This window comes from Girardinichthys multiradiatus, chromosome 21, assembly GCF_021462225.1.
Source record: "Girardinichthys multiradiatus isolate DD_20200921_A chromosome 21, DD_fGirMul_XY1, whole genome shotgun sequence".
Taxonomy (NCBI): Eukaryota; Metazoa; Chordata; class Actinopteri; order Cyprinodontiformes; family Goodeidae; genus Girardinichthys; species Girardinichthys multiradiatus.
In genome coordinates, this window is record NC_061813.1 from 7435896 (window position 1) to 7453789 (window position 17894).

The following is a 17894-nucleotide window of genomic DNA, read 5'->3' on the forward strand; positions in this document are numbered from 1 at the left end:
GGAAATGCAGTGCAGGTGTGTAACAGACTGCAGGAAGACAGAGAGAGTAACACCAATTAACATTATAACACAAAACAGAAGGTACACACAGACTAAACCAGGTTTGAAATAAACAAAACACAAACTAATACACAGACAGATCCCGACAGCTCCTTCTAGTCCCTCTAATTTAAGCGAATAAACTGGTTTGTTTGGTTAAAACAATTCAAACAGCATATACTTAGCATTTGTGCTAGATAAATAACCAAGCAGGGTTTACAGTAGAGCTTGGGAAAGAGACAACATCAGTCAGTCAGTCATTTTCTACCACTTATTCCATAGTGGGTCACAGGGGAGCTGGTGCCTATCTCCAGCAGTCTATGGGCGAGTGGCGGGGTACACCCTGGACAGGTTGCCAGTCCATTACAGTTCAACACACAAACAACCACGCACACACTCATTCATACACCTAAGGGCAATTTAGAGTTACCAATTAACCTAACAGGCATGTCTTTGGACTGTGGGAGGAAGCCAGAGTACCCAGTGAGAACCCACACATGCACAGGGGAGAACATGCAAACTCCATGCAGAAAGACCCCAGGCTTGGAATCGAACCCAGGACCTTCTTGCTGCAAGGCAACAGTGCTACCAACTGCGCCACCGTGCAGCCAGAGACAATATCCAACATGTAAATTTGTATCAACTTCTATGGCACTAAACACTGTAATTAACCTGTTATTTTGAAACTTTAAGTGAAAGTAATTGGTCAGCAGGCAGTACTCGGCTGCCGACCTAGAGCCTGTATTGATGTTCACCTCTCTAAATAAACATCTGAAACAATTTTTAACTATAATGTTTTTTTAGCTACAGCTACCGCACTCCACTTACAGGGGTTGGACAATGAAACTGAAACACCTGGTTTTAGACCACAATAATTTATTAGTATGGTGTAGGGCCTCCTTTTGCGGCCAATACAGCGTTAATTCGTCTTGGGAATGACATATACAAGTCCTGCACAGTGGTCAGAGGGATTTTAAGCCATTCTTCTTGCAGGATAGTGGCCAGGTCACTACGTGATACTGGTGGAGGAAAACATTTCCTGACTCGCTCCTCCAAAACACCCCCAAGTGGCTCAATAATATTTAGATCTGGTGACTGTGCAGGCCATGGGAGATGTTCAACTTCACTTTCATGTTCATCAAACCAATCATTCACCAGTCTTGCTGTGTATTGGTGCATTGTCATCCTGATACACGGCACCGCCTTCAGGATACAATGTTTGAACCATTGGATGCACATTGTCCTCAAGAATGGTTCGGTAGTCCTTGGCAGTGATGCACCCATCTAGCACACGTATTGGGACAAGGGAATGCCATGATATGGCCGCCCAAACCATCACTGATCCACCACCATGCTTCACGCTGGGCATGCAACAGTCTGGGTGGTACGCTTCTTTGGGGCTTCTCCACACCGTAACTCTCCCAGATGTGGGGAAAACAGTAAAGGTGGACTCATCAGAGAACAAAACATGTTTCACATTGTCCACAGCACAAGATTTGCGCTCCTTGCACCATTGAAACCGACGTTTGGCATTGGCATGAGTGACCAAAGGTTTGGCTATAGCAGCCCGGCCGTGTATATTGACCCTGTGGAGCTCCTGACGGACAGTTCTGGTGGAAACAGGAGAGTTGAGGTGCACATTTAATTCTGCCGTGATTTGGGCAGCCGTGGTTTTATGTTTTTTGGATAAATCCGGGTTAGCACCCGAACATCCCTTTCAGACAGCTTCCTCTTGCGTCCACAGTTAATCCTGTTGGATGTGGTTCGTCCTTCTTGGTGGTATGCTGACATTGCCCTGGATACCGTGGGTCTTGATACACCACAAAGACTTGCTGTCTTGGTCACAGATGCGCCAGCAAGACGTCCACCAACAATTTGTCCTCTTTTGAAATCTGGTATGTCACCCATAATGTTGTGTGCATTTCAATATTTTGAGCAAAACTGTGCTCTTACCCTGCTAATTGAACCTTCACACTCTGCTCTTACTGGTGCAATGTACAATCAATGAAGACTGGCTACCAGGCTGGTCCAATTTAGCCATGAAACCTCCTACACTAAAATGACAGGTGTTTCAGTTTCATTGTCCAACCCCTGTACATCTTCCAGTTCATCCACAACAGCAGTAACCCTGACAGACAATCGATTAAGGAAGTGGGGGAAAAAGCAACAGAATCATTAAAAACACATTTTTTGGGAACTTATCAGTGCCTGCTCAACAAAAAGATTCGAACGTGCTTGCTACTTTAGCTTGCCATGCTAAATTTGACTCAACATACCAAGACAGTCGACGGTAAATAAAACTGGCACCAAACACTAATTATCCTGCTATTCTGAAACCTGAACTGAAAGTCATATGTCTGCATGCAGTACTCGGCTTCCAACCTGGAGGCTGTACTGACAGGATCAGTGGTTTCCAGTGGTGTCTTCAGGTTTTAGTCAGAGTTTCCATTTACCAAATGAAGCAAATCTTACACAAGCTTTTAAAATGTGCAAAAAAAGCATTCTTTTATAGACAACTTATCTTTAATGTGATGACTTTATCACCGGCATTTCATTGTACATAACATTTTTTGCAGCATTTTGCATTTCAAAATCATATCAACAAAACAACAAAGGATCATTTACTCGTCAGGGTTTATTATTAAACATGTTATTTAATTACAGATTGATGAAATCAAGGCCTTGCGGAATTCTTTAAAGAAATATTACAGGAAACATGGCTGTCCATTAATTTTATTCATCCCCTGTCTTTTTTAACTGGATGCAATACAAAAAACAGTATAAGGTTTCTATAGATGTAAGAAATGTGCATTTAAGAGGGTAGAGAATGGTAAACATGGCCTCACATGTTCTCATTGCAGTGCAGAGAAAAACTGGGCTTTTAAAGGAATGCTTGGCTGCTTTCACACAAGGTTCATTTATAACATTTGAGATAAAAACTGAAAATCTTAAATACCGTGTTTTTTCTTATTTGAAAGAGCAACTGAAAACTGTGTTATTCAGGTTGGATCTACATCCTAATTAAAATTGAAAGTGTTTTTTTAGTGCCTTTTTATAACTGTTTTCTTTGGAAAATAGAGATTATTTAGATATACACCATTAACTACATTTATTACATATTGAGAGACACCACCATATTGATTTAAAATTAGCTGACTTTCTCTAAGGAAGATATGTTTTCTCTAACAGGAGAAGCGAGAGGGAGAACAGCTGGGTTTCAGTTAGCATAATAGCTAATTATACAGTTGAGCAAACTGACCTTGAGACTATCTTGGCCAATTGCACCCCGTGGACCCTGGGGTCCCTAGACTTCTTGGACTGATAGACAGAGAGGAGGATACAGAAGAGAGAATGGATAAGAGAGAGAGAGAATGAGATGAGGCAGACGCAGTGCTTTAGGCTCAGTGCGTCAGAGTGCATGATGGCTGAGTCAGGAGGCACTGAGAGGAATGAGATGATTCGGGTCCACTTGCAACAGAAACACATCAGCACACACACACACACACACATCCAAATTTGCCCAAAAGTGCATGCAACCCTAAAAAACTAGAGTCCCTTAGTTTAACAAACAATCTACTTCATGGAAAATATGTAGAGAATGGTTGATTTATATGTCCTTGATAGAGAAAGACAGAGTAGTACAATATAATTATTCACAGCCCTGGCAGATCTGAAGTAAAACTTTGAGCACAACATCAAGGATAAATCATCATAAATACCAATGGAAAAATGCAAAAAGATTTTTAGTAATTACACAGCTATAGGTCAAGGATAACGTATTGAACACCTCACAGATCACTGTTCAATCTAGCAACTTTAAAAAGAATGGCACAAATAGCTAACTCTAATAACAATGTGGATTATGATTTTCCTCAGTCTTTTTTTTTTTTTACTATCCCACAGCTGGCCAAATATATTTGAGTGTAAATGCATTTTACTTCAAGTGTAATAATCTTGAATTGCACACAATGATAACTGCAATTCAATTTATTGTGCAGCTCTGCTGCATAGCTACCAAAACATGGCCATCCACCAAAATGGACAGGGCTGGCAAGCAGAGCAATAACTAGAGAGGGACTCTGTCAGAGCTACAAAGAACCACTACTCAGGTGGAAGAATTTTTCGACATGGACAGCTATTAGCCATCCATCCATTACCTGTACCCACTTATCCTTGCAGGGTCAGCCAGTCACCAGACAATCACAGTACAGTTATTAGTCGTGCGTTTCATAAATCTGGCTTTTATGAAAGAGTGATATGCCTTGTTAAAAGAAAGCCAGAGGAAGTCCAATTGTTCTAGTTTTCCACAAGCTATTTAGGAGACATAGAAAACTTTGGAAAGAAGGTGCTCCAAACAGATGAGACCAAAATTTTACGTCTTGGCCTACATGCAAAACACTTTGTGTCTGATCTTCAAAAGGTTTGTGTACAAAACCATGTGCAAACTGGATGGGTGGGCAAAGGTAATCTACAAACCAGGTGCAAATAGAATTGCATGTATAAAATGAGCCAAACAGCGGGCACAAACGTTTTAGTGTGTTTGCCTTCATGAGTATGCAAAACAGAAGATGACCTGAACGTGTACAGGTCCTTCTCAAAATATTAGCATATTGTGATACAGTTCATTATTTTCCATAATGTCATGATGAAAATTTAAACTTCATATATTTTAGATTCATTGCACACTAACTGAAATATTTCAGGTCTTTTATTGTCTTAATATGGATGATTTTGGCATACAGCTCATGAAAACCCAAAATTCCTATCTCACAAAATTAGCATATTTCATCCGACCAATAAAAGAAAAGTGTTTTTAATACAAAAAACGTCAACCTTCAAATAATCATGTACAGTTATGGACTCAATACTTGGTCGGGAATCCTTTGGCAGAAATGACTGCTTCAATGCGGCGTGGCATGGAGGCAATCAGCCTGTGGCACTGCTGAGGTCTTATGGAGGCCCAGGATGCTTCGATAGCGGCCTTTAACTCATCCAGAGTGTTGGGTCTTGAGTCTCTCAACGTTCTCTTCACAATATCCCACATATTCTCTATGGGGTTCAGGTCAGGAGAGTTGGCAGGCCAATTGAGCACAGTGATACCATGGTCAGTAAACCATTTACCAGTGGTTTTGGCACTGTGAGCAGGTGCCAGGTTGTGCTGAAAAATGAAATCTTCATCTCCATAAAGCTTTTTAGCAGATGGAAGCATGAAGTGCTCCAAAATCTCGTGATAGCTAGTTGCATTGACCCTGCCCTTGATAAAACACAGTGGACCAACACCAGCAGCTGACACGGCACCCCAGACCATCACTGACTGTGGGTACTTGACACTGGACTTCTGGCATTTTGGCATTTCCTTCTCCCCAGTCTTCCTCCAGACTCTGGCACCTTGATTTCCGAAAGACATGCAGAATTTGCTTTCATCCGAAAAAAGTACTTTGGACCACTGAGCAACAGTCCAGTGCTGCTTCTCTGTAGCCCAGGTCAGGCGCTTCTGCCGCTGTTTCTGGTTCAAAAGTGGCTTGACCTGGGGAATGCGGCACCTGTAGCCCATTTCCTGCACACGCCTGTGCACGGTGGCTCTGGATGTTTCTACTCCAGACTCAGTCCACTGCTTCCGCAGGTCCCCCAAGGTCTGGAATCGGCCCTTCTCCACAATCTTCCTCAGGGTCCGGTCACCTCTTCTTGTTGTGCAGCGTTTTCTGCCACACTTTTTACTTCCCACATACTTCCCACTGAGGTGCCTTGATACAGCACTCTGGGAACAGCCTATTCGTTCAGAAATTTCTTTCTGTGTCTTACCCTCTTGCTTGAGGGTGTCAATAGTGGCCTTCTGGACAGCAGTCAGGTCGGCAGTCTTACCCATGATTGGGGTTTTGAGTGGTGAACCAGGCTGGGAGTTTTAAAGGCCTCAGGAATCTTTTGCAGGTGTTTAGAGTTAACTCGTTGATTCAGATGATTAGGTTCATAGCTCGTTTAGAGACCCTTTTAATGATATGCTAATTTTGTGAGATAGGAATTTTGGGTTTTCATGAGCTGTATGCCAAAATCATCCGTATTAAGACAATAAAAGACCTGAAATATTTCAGTTAGTGTGCAATGAATCTAAAATATATGAATGTTAAATTTTCATCATGACATTATGGAAAATAATGAACTTTATCACAATATGCTAATATTTTGAGAAGGACCTGTATATTAATGTGAGGAGGATTTGCAAATTTAGCATGTTTGAAATGCAGGAACTAACTGGGACACAAAAATGTCTGTTCTCACTGTGGCCAGAAGGAGGCATAGTGAGAATGACAGATGATGGAGAAAGAATCTGCTGTACATGTGTCAACAGATTTGGATTGTCAAAAATAATAAAAATAAATGAGAATAGAGGATTCTATGTAGGATTATCTAAGTATCACGGCCTGAGACAGAGAACCCAAATTCAGCCAAACACAAAGTGAAAAGTTAAAAGGTTTATTCAGAAACTCAGGATCAGATAGCAGGACAGCAGCAGTCAGCTTCCACGAATCACTGAGGACAGAGAGACGAGTTAGTGGCTGAATAAAACTCAGGACGTGCAAAGAGTTAGATAAAAGATGGAACCTCAGCTTCTTTCTCCTGGACTGTGAACTAGAGGGTGACACGGGAGTGGATTTTCTCTCCTGTCCCATCCCGCTTCCACAGAAAAATGTCTTGTCCCATCCCAATCCCAGGCCAGCATAACAAAAAAAATCCTGTCCCGTCCCACTCCTGGTAAATTGACTCCCACTCCCATCCCGCTCCCATTCAGAACGACTCCCACTCCTGTGCCACTCCCATTTTTGTTTTCTTCATTTAGTTTTTTGGCAATTTATTTCTTTGAAGGACCAGTTAGGTACCTGTTTCTAGCTGTAGTAAAGGCCAGTGTTAAAGTAAAAAGAATAATAATGAAGAAATAATAAAATATCAAACAAGGAAACAGACCATGTCTATCTTAGCTGAATAAACAAAATGTACATAGTTGTATTTTACTCATTTATTAAGTGACTGTTTCCTTTGAACAATGACATTACTTTTATGTTTCAAGTTGCTGAAACGAAAGAAAAATGCACCTAGTAAGAGAACTATTCTTGAACAAAAGGCCAAAAAGGCATTACCTTCACAATTTAGAAACTATACCTCAATGGTTCACAGCCCTGGTCCTCAGGGACCCCTTCCCTGCAAGTTTTAGATGTGTCTGCTCCAGAACACCTGATTCAAATTCTGACATGACCTCCTTCCTATACAGGTCCTTCTCAAAATATTAGCATATTGTGATAAAGTTCATTATTTTCCATAATGTCATGATGAAAATTTAACATTCATATATTTTAGATTCATTGCACACTAACTGAAATATTTCAGGTCTTTTATTGTCTTAATACGGATGATTTTGGCATACAGCTCATGAAAACCCAAAATTCCTATCTCACAAAATTAGCATATCATTAAAAGGGTCTCTAAACGAGCTATGAACCTAATCATCTGAATCAACGAGTTAACTCTAAACACCTGCAAAAGATTCCTGAGGCCTTTAAAACTCCCAGCCTGGTTCACCACTCAAAACCCCAATCATGGGTAAGACTGCCGACCTGACTGCTGTCCAGAAGGCCACTATTGACACCCTCAAGCAAGAGGGTAAGACACAGAAAGAAATTTCTGAACGAATAGGCTGTTCCCAGAGTGCTGTATCAAGGCACCTCAGTGGGAAGTATGTGGGAAGTAAAAAGTGTGGCAGAAAACGCTGCACAACAAGAAGAGGTGACCGGACCCTGGGGAAGATTGTGGAGAAGGGCCGATTCCAGACCTTGGGGGACCTGCGGAAGCAGTGGACTGAGTCTGGAGTAGAAACATCCAGAGCCACCGTGCACAGGCGTGTGCAGGAAATGGGCTACAGGTGCCGCATTCCCCAGGTCAAGCCACTTTTGAACCAGAAACAGCGGCAGAAGCGCCTGACCTGGGCTACAGAGAAGCAGCACTGGACTGTTGCTCAGTGGTCCAAAGTACTTTTTTCGGATGAAAGCAAATTCTGCATGTCTTTCGGAAATCAAGGTGCCAGAGTCTGGAGGAAGACTGGGGAGAAGGAAATGCCAAAATGCCAGAAGTCCAGTGTCAAGTACCCACAGTCAGTGATGGTCTGGGGTGCCGTGTCAGCTGCTGGTGTTGGTCCACTGTGTTTTATCAAGGGCAGGGTCAATGCAACTAGCTATCACGAGATTTTGGAGCACTTCATGCTTCCATCTGCTAAAAAGCTTTATGGAGATGAAGATTTCATTTTTCAGCACAACCTGGCACCTGCTCACAGTGCCAAAACCACTGGTAAATGGTTTACTGACCATGGTATCACTGTGCTCAATTGGCCTGCCAACTCTCCTGACCTGAACCCCATAGAGAATATGTGGGATATTGTGAAGAGAACGTTGAGAGACTCAAGACCCAACACTCTGGATGAGTTAAAGGCCGCTATCGAAGCATCCTGGGCCTCCATAAGACCTCAGCAGTGCCACAGGCTGATTGCCTCCATGCCACGCCGCATTGAAGCAGTCATTTCTGCCAAAAGATTCCCGACCAAGTATTGAGTCCATAACTGTACATGATTATTTGAAGGTTGACGTTTTTTGTATTAAAAACACTTTTCTTTTATTGGTCGGATGAAATATGCTAATTTTGTGAGATAGGAATTTTGGGTTTTCATGAGCTGTATGCCAAAATCATCCATATTAAGACAATAAAAGACCTGAAATATTTCAGTTAGTGTGCAATGAATCTAAAATATATGAATGTTAAATTTTCATCATGACATTATGGAAAATAATGAACTGTATCACAATATGCTAATATTTTGAGAAGGACCTGTACAGGCATCAAGAATGGAGGGTCAAACTGGACAAATTTAATACAATAAAATCATCACAAAATAAATAAATGTTGTGAATGTCCCATAAGTGAAGTAAATGTAACATGAAAGAAATGTAACATTAAATGTGCCATTAAATTAAAGGTACCATTTATTTATTTAATACATCATTAGAAACAATAATTGTACCATTATATCATGAAATGGACTATTATGCAATTAAATGTGCCACTGAATAATTAAGTATAATTTTAAAGACGACATGGCGTAATTAGTGGTACACTTAATATTTAATGATGTATTAAATAAATTGTACATTTAATGGTACATTCAATTTTTTTCTATTTCACAACAGATTTATTTAATATCTTCCCTTGATGAAGCCTTTCTATAAGGAGCCCATGAGGGGACAAGGGGGGAATTGTTTTCTCTTTTGTGTCCCCACGCAATAGTCTTTGCGTTATTTCGCAATACTTTGTGGGATAGTTTCCAAACCAGATAACTGCAAAAATGAAAACACTACACCCGTTTTGAGATTTATTGAGTTTTATTTTGAAATCGGCCTTAAATAAAATTATCTTCAATCAGACTAAAAGACAGTTTTCATCCACAAGCTGTCAAACAAACTACTGAACTCTGGACCATAAAACTGCACGAAACCACATTTGTGACACTTTATTTCCTTATTACTGCTGCATGATGTGTACTTTTTTTTGTACGCCGTGTTTTTGTTTTTATCGTGATTTGAACGGTTCTTCTTATCCTAAGCATTTCATCGCATTGTTTACAGCGTGTTAACCTGCATATCACAAATAAACCATATCAATGACATATCAGTGTTGTTTGTTTTATGAGCAGTCTGTCATCTGTGCTGCTGTTCCAAAATGCCGAACGCAAAAGTATCGCATGGGGACACAAAAGTAATACATGTCCCCTCATGGGCTTCTGTACCTTACCTCTTAAAACTTTAGTGCACATGCAGCAATTTTGTTGGTCAGATGAGACTTGACACATGATGGTACTTTTGGTTTGATGAATGAAGAGATGCAGGGCTGATTTAATCCAGAATTTGCCAAACAAGTGTCCCTTAATCACTGGTGAACTTGATTACAACTAAACACGTTTTACAAGCAGCAGACTGCGTGTCAACAGCGCTGCATTCAACTCTCCTGAAGTTCGGTAATATTTGCGACTTTCCTGTCAGCTCTATAAGTTTAATAGATAAGTCCTTACTTCTGGCTTTACGTTGCAAATCCAATTTTACCACATCCAGTTCTCCACCTGCATTTGCTCCCTCCATTCTGAACGCAGGTGGAAAACATCGAGCAGAAGCACTGTTGGCTTGTGGGTTGTGTAGTTCGTTTGACTCACATTATAGTATAGGCTTCTTGGAAAAAATACTACACAATGGCGGCGTCGATCCAAGTTTTTTTTTCTTAAAGTTTATAAGTCTCAGTTTTACATTTCCAAAGACAATCGTTCCTAGTTTGTTTTCCCTCCTATTGGTTAGCTCCCGTCTGCTCCCATTCATTTTTTATCCTGTACCGTCCCAATCACGTGAACTTTACTGATGCTGTCTCCCGTCCCGCGGGATTCCCAAAAAAATGTCAGCCTCTACTGTGAACATGGGTGGCTGAAAACCAAACACAACTTGGAAAGAGGTTAACCCCGTGGCACTAGCCGGGAGGGTGATGACAGCATATTCAACCCAGGGTAAATTTTGAGACCATTTTGTTGCGTCTGACTCACATAGTGCGCAAAGTTTGGTCTCCACCTCCTGGTTGGCCCTCTCAGTTTGTCCATCCGACTGTGGGTGAAATCCTGAGGACAAACTGACTGTAATCCCCAGCAATGAACAAAACTCTCCAGAAACGTGACACGAACTGGGACCCTCTGTCCGAGACAATGTCTGTGGGTATGCCATGAAGGCAAAAAAACCTCACGTGCCAAAATGTCCCCCATTTCCTTGGCTGAAGGCAACCTCTTGAGAGGGACAAGGTGAACCATCTTTGAAAACCTGTCGATGACAGTTAGCAGAACTGTGAAGCCATTAGAAACTGGCAAACCTGTCACAAAGTCCATGGCTATGTGTGACCAGGGACAAGGAGGAATGGGTAGTGGATGTAAGAGTCCAGCAGGAGGGCGACGAGAAGACTTGGCTTGGGAACATTGAGTACAGGCCGTGACGTAATCTGTAACATCTTTGACAAGAGATGACCACCAAAACTGAGTCCGGACCATCTGCAACATCCTGCTAATACCAAGATGACAGAACAGACATGAATTATGGCATTAATTAAGTACCTTGGGTACGATGCATTCCGGGACAAAACACCAATGAGGTGGGCATAAAGTTGGGATAGGGAGGTCTTTGGTGGCATCTCTAAACTCTCCTTCCAACTCCAACATGGTGACAGAGAGTCTCACTGATTCTGGGAGAATAAACTCATCCTCCCCAGAGGCCTGTGACTCAGAGGGTTCCTGTATTCTGGACAGGGCGTCCGGTTTGCCATTTTTGATTCCAGGTCTGAAAGACAGAGAGAAGTTGAATCTTCCAAAAATAAAGCCCACCTTGCCTGCCTGGGATTAAGGCGCTTAACTGATCTCAGGTACTCGAAGTTCTTATGATCTGTCCAAACAAGAAAGGTTCCTTAGCCCCCTCTAGCCAATGCCTCCATTCCTCGAGAGCTAACTTGACTGCCAGCAGTTCTCGGTCCCCCAGATCATAATTGTGTTCTGCTTGGGACAAAGTCCTAGAAAAGAAGGCACATGGGTGAATACAATCATCAGAACTTCTTTGGCTTAGGACTGCTCCAACCCCAGTGTTAGAGGCGTCAACCTCCACTATGAACTGTTTTTCGGGGTTAGGGGACCATAGAACAGGAGCAGAGGTAAATAAAACTTTGAGCTTGAAAAAAGCTCTTTCTGCCATCTCGTTCCATACAAACTTGGTCTTAGACGATGTGAGAGCATTGAGAGGGGCTGCTACGAGGCTATAGTTTCTGAAGAAACATCTGTAAAAGTTAGCAAACCCCAGAAACCTTTGAAGCTGTTTGTGATCGGTAGGAGAAGGCCATTCCAAGACCACCTTGATTTTGGAGGGATCCACAATGACTTGGTCTGGAGAAATGATGAATCCAAGAAATGAAGTGGTAGTGGTGTGAAACTCACTTTTCAGCTTTGATCAAAGGATGATTTTGAAGAAGACAGAGGAGAACGGCCCAAACATGACTTTTGTGAGTTTCCAGATCCTGGGAATAAATCAGAATGTCGTCAAGGTAAGCAAAAACAAACTGTCCAACCATGTCCCTCAGGACATCATTCACCAATGCCTGAAACACTGCAGGGGCATTAGTTAAACCAAAAGGCATTATGCAGTACTCATAGTGACCAGTGGGGGTGTTAAATGCCATATTCCATTCGTCCCCCTCCTTGATGCAGACAAGGTGGTAAGCGTTTCTTAAGTCTAGCTTGGAGAAAATCTTGGCGCCTTGAATCTGGTCAAAAGCAGTGTTCATGAGTGGTAGAGGGTATCGATTCCTGATGGTGATGTCGTTTAGTCCCCTGTAGTCAATGCATGGTCTCAAGGAACCATCCTTCCCCACAAAGAAGAAGCCTGCCCCTGCTGGAGAAGAAGAGGGTCTGATTATACCAGCCTTTAATGATTCATTGACATACTTCCTCATGGCTTGGTTCTCTGGTCCAGACAATGAATACAATTGGCCCCTAGAGGGAGATGTGCCTGGTAGGAGCTCAATGGCACAGTCATAGGGTCTATGAGGTGGAAGTGCCGTGGCTGTGGATTTGTTGAAAATCTCCTTAAGAGCATGATATTCGGGAGGCACTTTAGACAAATCGGGGTATGTCTCCTCAATGTCATTTTCAGGAATGTCATCTGTGATGGCAGCAGACAGACACGTAGCCGAGCAGGACTTAGCCCAGCCCAAATTCTCTTTGGCTTGCCAGTCAATGTGGGGCTTGTGCTTTTGTATCCAGGAGGGCCTTAAAACAATGGGTAGTTTAGGCAAGTTGATGATCCTGAAAGTCACTTCATCCAAATGATTGCCCCCCAGTGTGAGTTTGATTACCTCTGTTTTGTACTGTGAACTATTGATGCTATGACCATCCAAAGCCAGGACATTGCGGGTGTCAGACGTGGGAAGGAGCTTGATATCATGGTCCCTGGCGAACGACTCATCCATAAATTTCGTGTCCACCCCTGAGTCAATGAACACTGACACCTGATGAGAAATAGAAGACACTTGAATGATTGCAGGAAATGAGCATGAGGAGACAGACAGTTGGCTACGGCTCACTAGAGTTCTCCTCACCTCTACTAAGCCTGGGCTTTTAACGGACAGTTGAAGGCAACACAACTGTGCTGTCCAGCACAATAAAAGCACAAGTTGTTATCAATTGTGCTCCCCCACAGAAATCTTTGAACGACCCAACTGCATGGGCTCTGGGTCACAACGGTGATAAGAAGGGGGTGGAAGACCCTTAGGTTCTAGGTGGGGAACAGGACTGTGAGCTGAGGAAGGTTTAACCTCCTTATGACGCCTCTCCCTCCTCCTTTCTGTGAGCCGTAAATCAATTCGGGTTGCCAGGTCCTCAAGTTGGTGAAGGGAGGCAGGGTAGTCCCGGGTTGCCAGTTCATCCTTGATGTTCTCATTAAGACCTTGCATGAAAGCATCCATTTGAGCATGCTCATTCCAAGCTGCCAACAAATGAAAGTCAATGATACAAGATGTGACACTTCTCTCTCCCTGTTTTATGGAGAGTAAACCTCTGGCAGCCTCATGACTAGGCAGAACTGAGTCAAAACCCTGATGAGCTCCTTGGAAAATGCAGCATAAGATGCGTGACCGAACCATTCTGCCACTCCGCAGTGCCCCATTGCTTAGCCTTTCCAGATAGCAGGGAAATAACAAACGCCACCTTAGAGCACTCAGAAGGGAACGAAGAAGGCTGAAGCTCAAAATGAATCTCACACTGAGTAAGAAAGGCACGGCACTGGTCAGGATCTCCCTTAAACAGCTCAGGAGGCGTGAGTTGAGGCTCTCTTACCAGATCAGGAAATCTGGTGGAAACGTGACGGCGCTGGCGTGGAGGCAGGAGTCATGGAGCACAGCAGCAAAATTATTTCCCTCATGCCGGAATCTAGACTGCCAATAGAGTGATCAACATTAGTGCGCCACTGCTGTGCTGGCGATAGGTCCATCTTTTGGCCAGATTTTATCATCACGGCCTGAGACAGAGAACCCAAATTCAGCAAACACAAAGTGAAAAGTTAAAAGGTTTATTCAGAAACTCAGGATCAGATAGCAGGAGAGCAGCAGTCAGCTTCCACAAATCACTGAGGACAGAGAGACTTGTTAGTGGCTGAATAAAACTCAGGACTTGCAAAGAGTTAGATAAAACCACTAACCTTCTCAGTCTGGGAATGAGGCACAGAATCCAGAAGAGGATGTGATCCAGACAGTTAATGAGGAAGCGTCCAACAGCCCAAAGTCGGAATGCCAACTGATCCAAATTCTCAAGGGAATCAGCTGAAGCTGTGACTGGAACACAGAGAGCTGCGATTGTCCTCTTGACAATAATTCCAGGTGGACTTGAGAGCCAGGCGTGCTCAGGCTGAATAGACCAGTGGCTTGGCTGGGGCATAAATCCAGGGACAGAAAAATAATCGAGTTCCAGGGCTAGAGGCGTCAGACAAGGGGCAGGCAGAGGCATGAAAACAGAGTCAAAATCCAGAAATCCAATCCGTCAGACAAGGGGCAGGCAGGAAGGCAAAATCCGTGAGGCAAGGCAAGGTCAGAGAACGAGAACAGTCAGGAAGGAACGCTGGATAACAACTCACAAATATTTTCGAAAATCTGGCACCGTCTGCCTGTCAGAGGGCTGTATATAACTGCAGCTCCACAGGTGTGTGGCATAATGGTGATTGCGCAACAGCGTGGCAGCAGACAGGTGAAGCAGATGAGTTGATTGCATGAGTGAGAGCAGAGCAGGTAGACGGGCCAGAATCATAACTCTAAGGTCTGATTTGGAGCCAATCACAAACAGAAGCCATGGCATACTGTATCTCCTATGATAAAACTCCTTCTTCTTGCGTCATCATTTCAGCACACCATTACTGTGAGATCATCTGCTGAACGCGCACAAACCTGATCATGGTGAAGTGCGCACATAACTGATCATCTGCCAGAGAACCGTGCACAGTCTGTGTAACTGTAATTGCACATCATGAAAATGACCCACTGTGCTTTGATGTTAATATAATTAATAGGAAAGAAATTAAGACGTTTTATGTCAGATTCAATTCTTCATTTACAAACTGGATGCTAAAATCTCTTTTTAGCAGATGAAAAATTACCATTTTAAGGCAGCCTATTCCACGTGGTAAAAAAGCTTTAACCTTGTCAGCATCTAAAAATATGAGCAGCAAAAAGGTGTTAACAATATAAAATTAATATCAAATTTGAAAAAAAAAAAAAAGATTTTATTTACATTTTATTCAATCAAAATCTTCCTTTAACTGCTGACCAGGTTTATACACATTTTCACGGGTATTCTGATGATCAATTATTGGTGATGAGCTCCAAGTCGTTGAAGTTGGAAGGCCTCCTAGCCGTCACCCTAATCTTTAGCTTCCATTAAAGATTCTCCATCAGATTCAAGTCTGGACTCTGGCTGGGTCACTCTAAACCTTCAAATTACTTCCAGTCAGAATAAACATGTTGGTAAAATTAAAATGTTACTTTGAACCTAAATTTTTCATTGCTGTGACTCATTTTGGCCAACTTGTAAACAGCCTAAAGCCATCTATTGGAATAAGAATGGACCCTTCAGTGCTGGATGAAAACCAGCACTTTTTACTGCTCTGGGCAAGTATTTTTTTTCCTAGGTGTGCACCATGAGTTGTGAATATGCAGAGCCAGACCTCTAACTTTGATCTTCCCTGCAACTGTATTCCTGTCGGCCCAAAACAGGGAGAGGCCCACTAGCTTCACCGCAGCATCGGGGGTGTTATTGTTTAGCCAAGTCCCCGTAAATATCACTACACAGTTGTCCATCTTACGTTAGGCTCTTCGGAGTTTGTATTCCTCCATTTTATTCGCTAGTGACCTCAGATTGGCCAGGAGTAGGCTGGGCAGAGATAGTCTGTGTAGGTTTGCTTTGAGCCTATCTCGCAGGCCGCTTCGCCTACCCCTATTTTGTTTACGACTGGATTAATATTTAGAAAATTGGAAACACTAGCAAGAGCATAAAAAAAGAGCATTAAAAAAAACATAAAAAGCCAAGAGCCTTGGGCCGCAGCAGAACCCCCCGCCGGCTTCTTGATCTCTTAAACCAGTTATTAGACATACTTTTTAATACATTTCATTATAAAAATGTTTTTTTATTGGTTTATGCAATATTCTAATCTTAATTGGTTTGTTTTTTATTAATTGTAAATGGAAAATCATGGGCTGCATGGTGGCGCAGTTGGTAGCGCTGTTGCCTTGCAGCAAGAAGGTTCTGGGTTCAATTCCCAGCCTGTGGTCTTTCTGCATGGAGTTTGCATGTTCTCCCTGTGCATGCATGGGTTCTCACCGGGGACTCCAGTTTCCTCCCACAGTTCAAAGACATGCCTGTTAGGTTAATTGGTCACTCTAAATTGCCCTTAGGTGTATGAATGAGTGTGTGCATGGTTGTTTGTGTGTTGCCCTGTAATGGACTGGCGACCTGTCCAGGGTGTGCCCCGCCTCTTGCCCATAGACTGCTGGAAATAGGCACCAGCTTCCCTGTGACCCACAATGGAATAAGCAGTAGAAAATGACTGACTGACTGGAAAATCATCATCATTAACAGAAATAAAGACCTGAAAACATCAGTCTGTGTATAGTTATAATGTGTTTCACTTAGTGATGGAAGTACTACAATTTTTAATAACATTCTAATTTATTTAATGGGTATGTACATTATCCAGGTCAATCTTTAGACTTTAAATGTCTGCCATAGTTATTTGTCAAAGATGTCCACAACTGTAAATCCATCCAGAAAGCATGAAGCAGTCTGTTTTAAAACAGAAGCAGATATTTCACACTCCTACACAGTTGGGCTTTCTTTTTCTGTACAACAAGGCCTTGCGGAGCAACCAGAACATCATTTTCTTATTACTTGAAATTCTAAGAGAAAGAATAGTTACTCAGCATCTTCCTTCAGAATCACTGGAAAAAAGCAGGGTGAAGTTTAATAAAATAAAAACTAGAAAATTCAGATAGTGCAGACCTCCGCCTAATCCACTTCATGTCAGCCGCTAACAGGCTCACAAACCATGTGGGAATTCTAAGTTGATGCGCCATGGCCAGGCAATGTTTAAAAATTCTTAAAAAATCTAATCATCTGTTTCTTGTCCTAATACATGCCTTGCCTAAAAATGTATGCATGGTCATTCATAAGGTTTTGAGATATTTTGCAAACAGACGGACGGACAAACCAACGGCACCAAAAACATAACCTCTTTGGCGGAGGTAATAATTTATTATTATTATTGTGTGTATGTGTGTGTGTGTGTATGCATGTGAGAGTGTGTGTGGGTTTGTGTGTGTGTGGCAATGGTAATACTCAAATTAAAATGCCTGTGGATTGCAAGAGCAGCTAAAAATCTAGCCTATGTTGTGTAATGAATATATTTGTACAATTTTGCACATTAGCCATATTGTATGTGTTGTTATATGTATAAATATAAAAACCTTGGTCAATGGACCATCAACCAGTCAATCCACACTAGATGGTACAGATTATATGTAACTTTGTGCTACTTAACGTTATAATGTATTAAACAATAAAAACAGACCAGTGGTGGTCACAGCTAACCAAAAAGTTGGCTTCACTAACCCATATTCCATTAACTAAAATATTAGCTTTGTTAACGCTAAACACTTCAAACAATTAGTGGAAGCTAACGCTAATCGCTAAGACACCCTGTCACACGTAA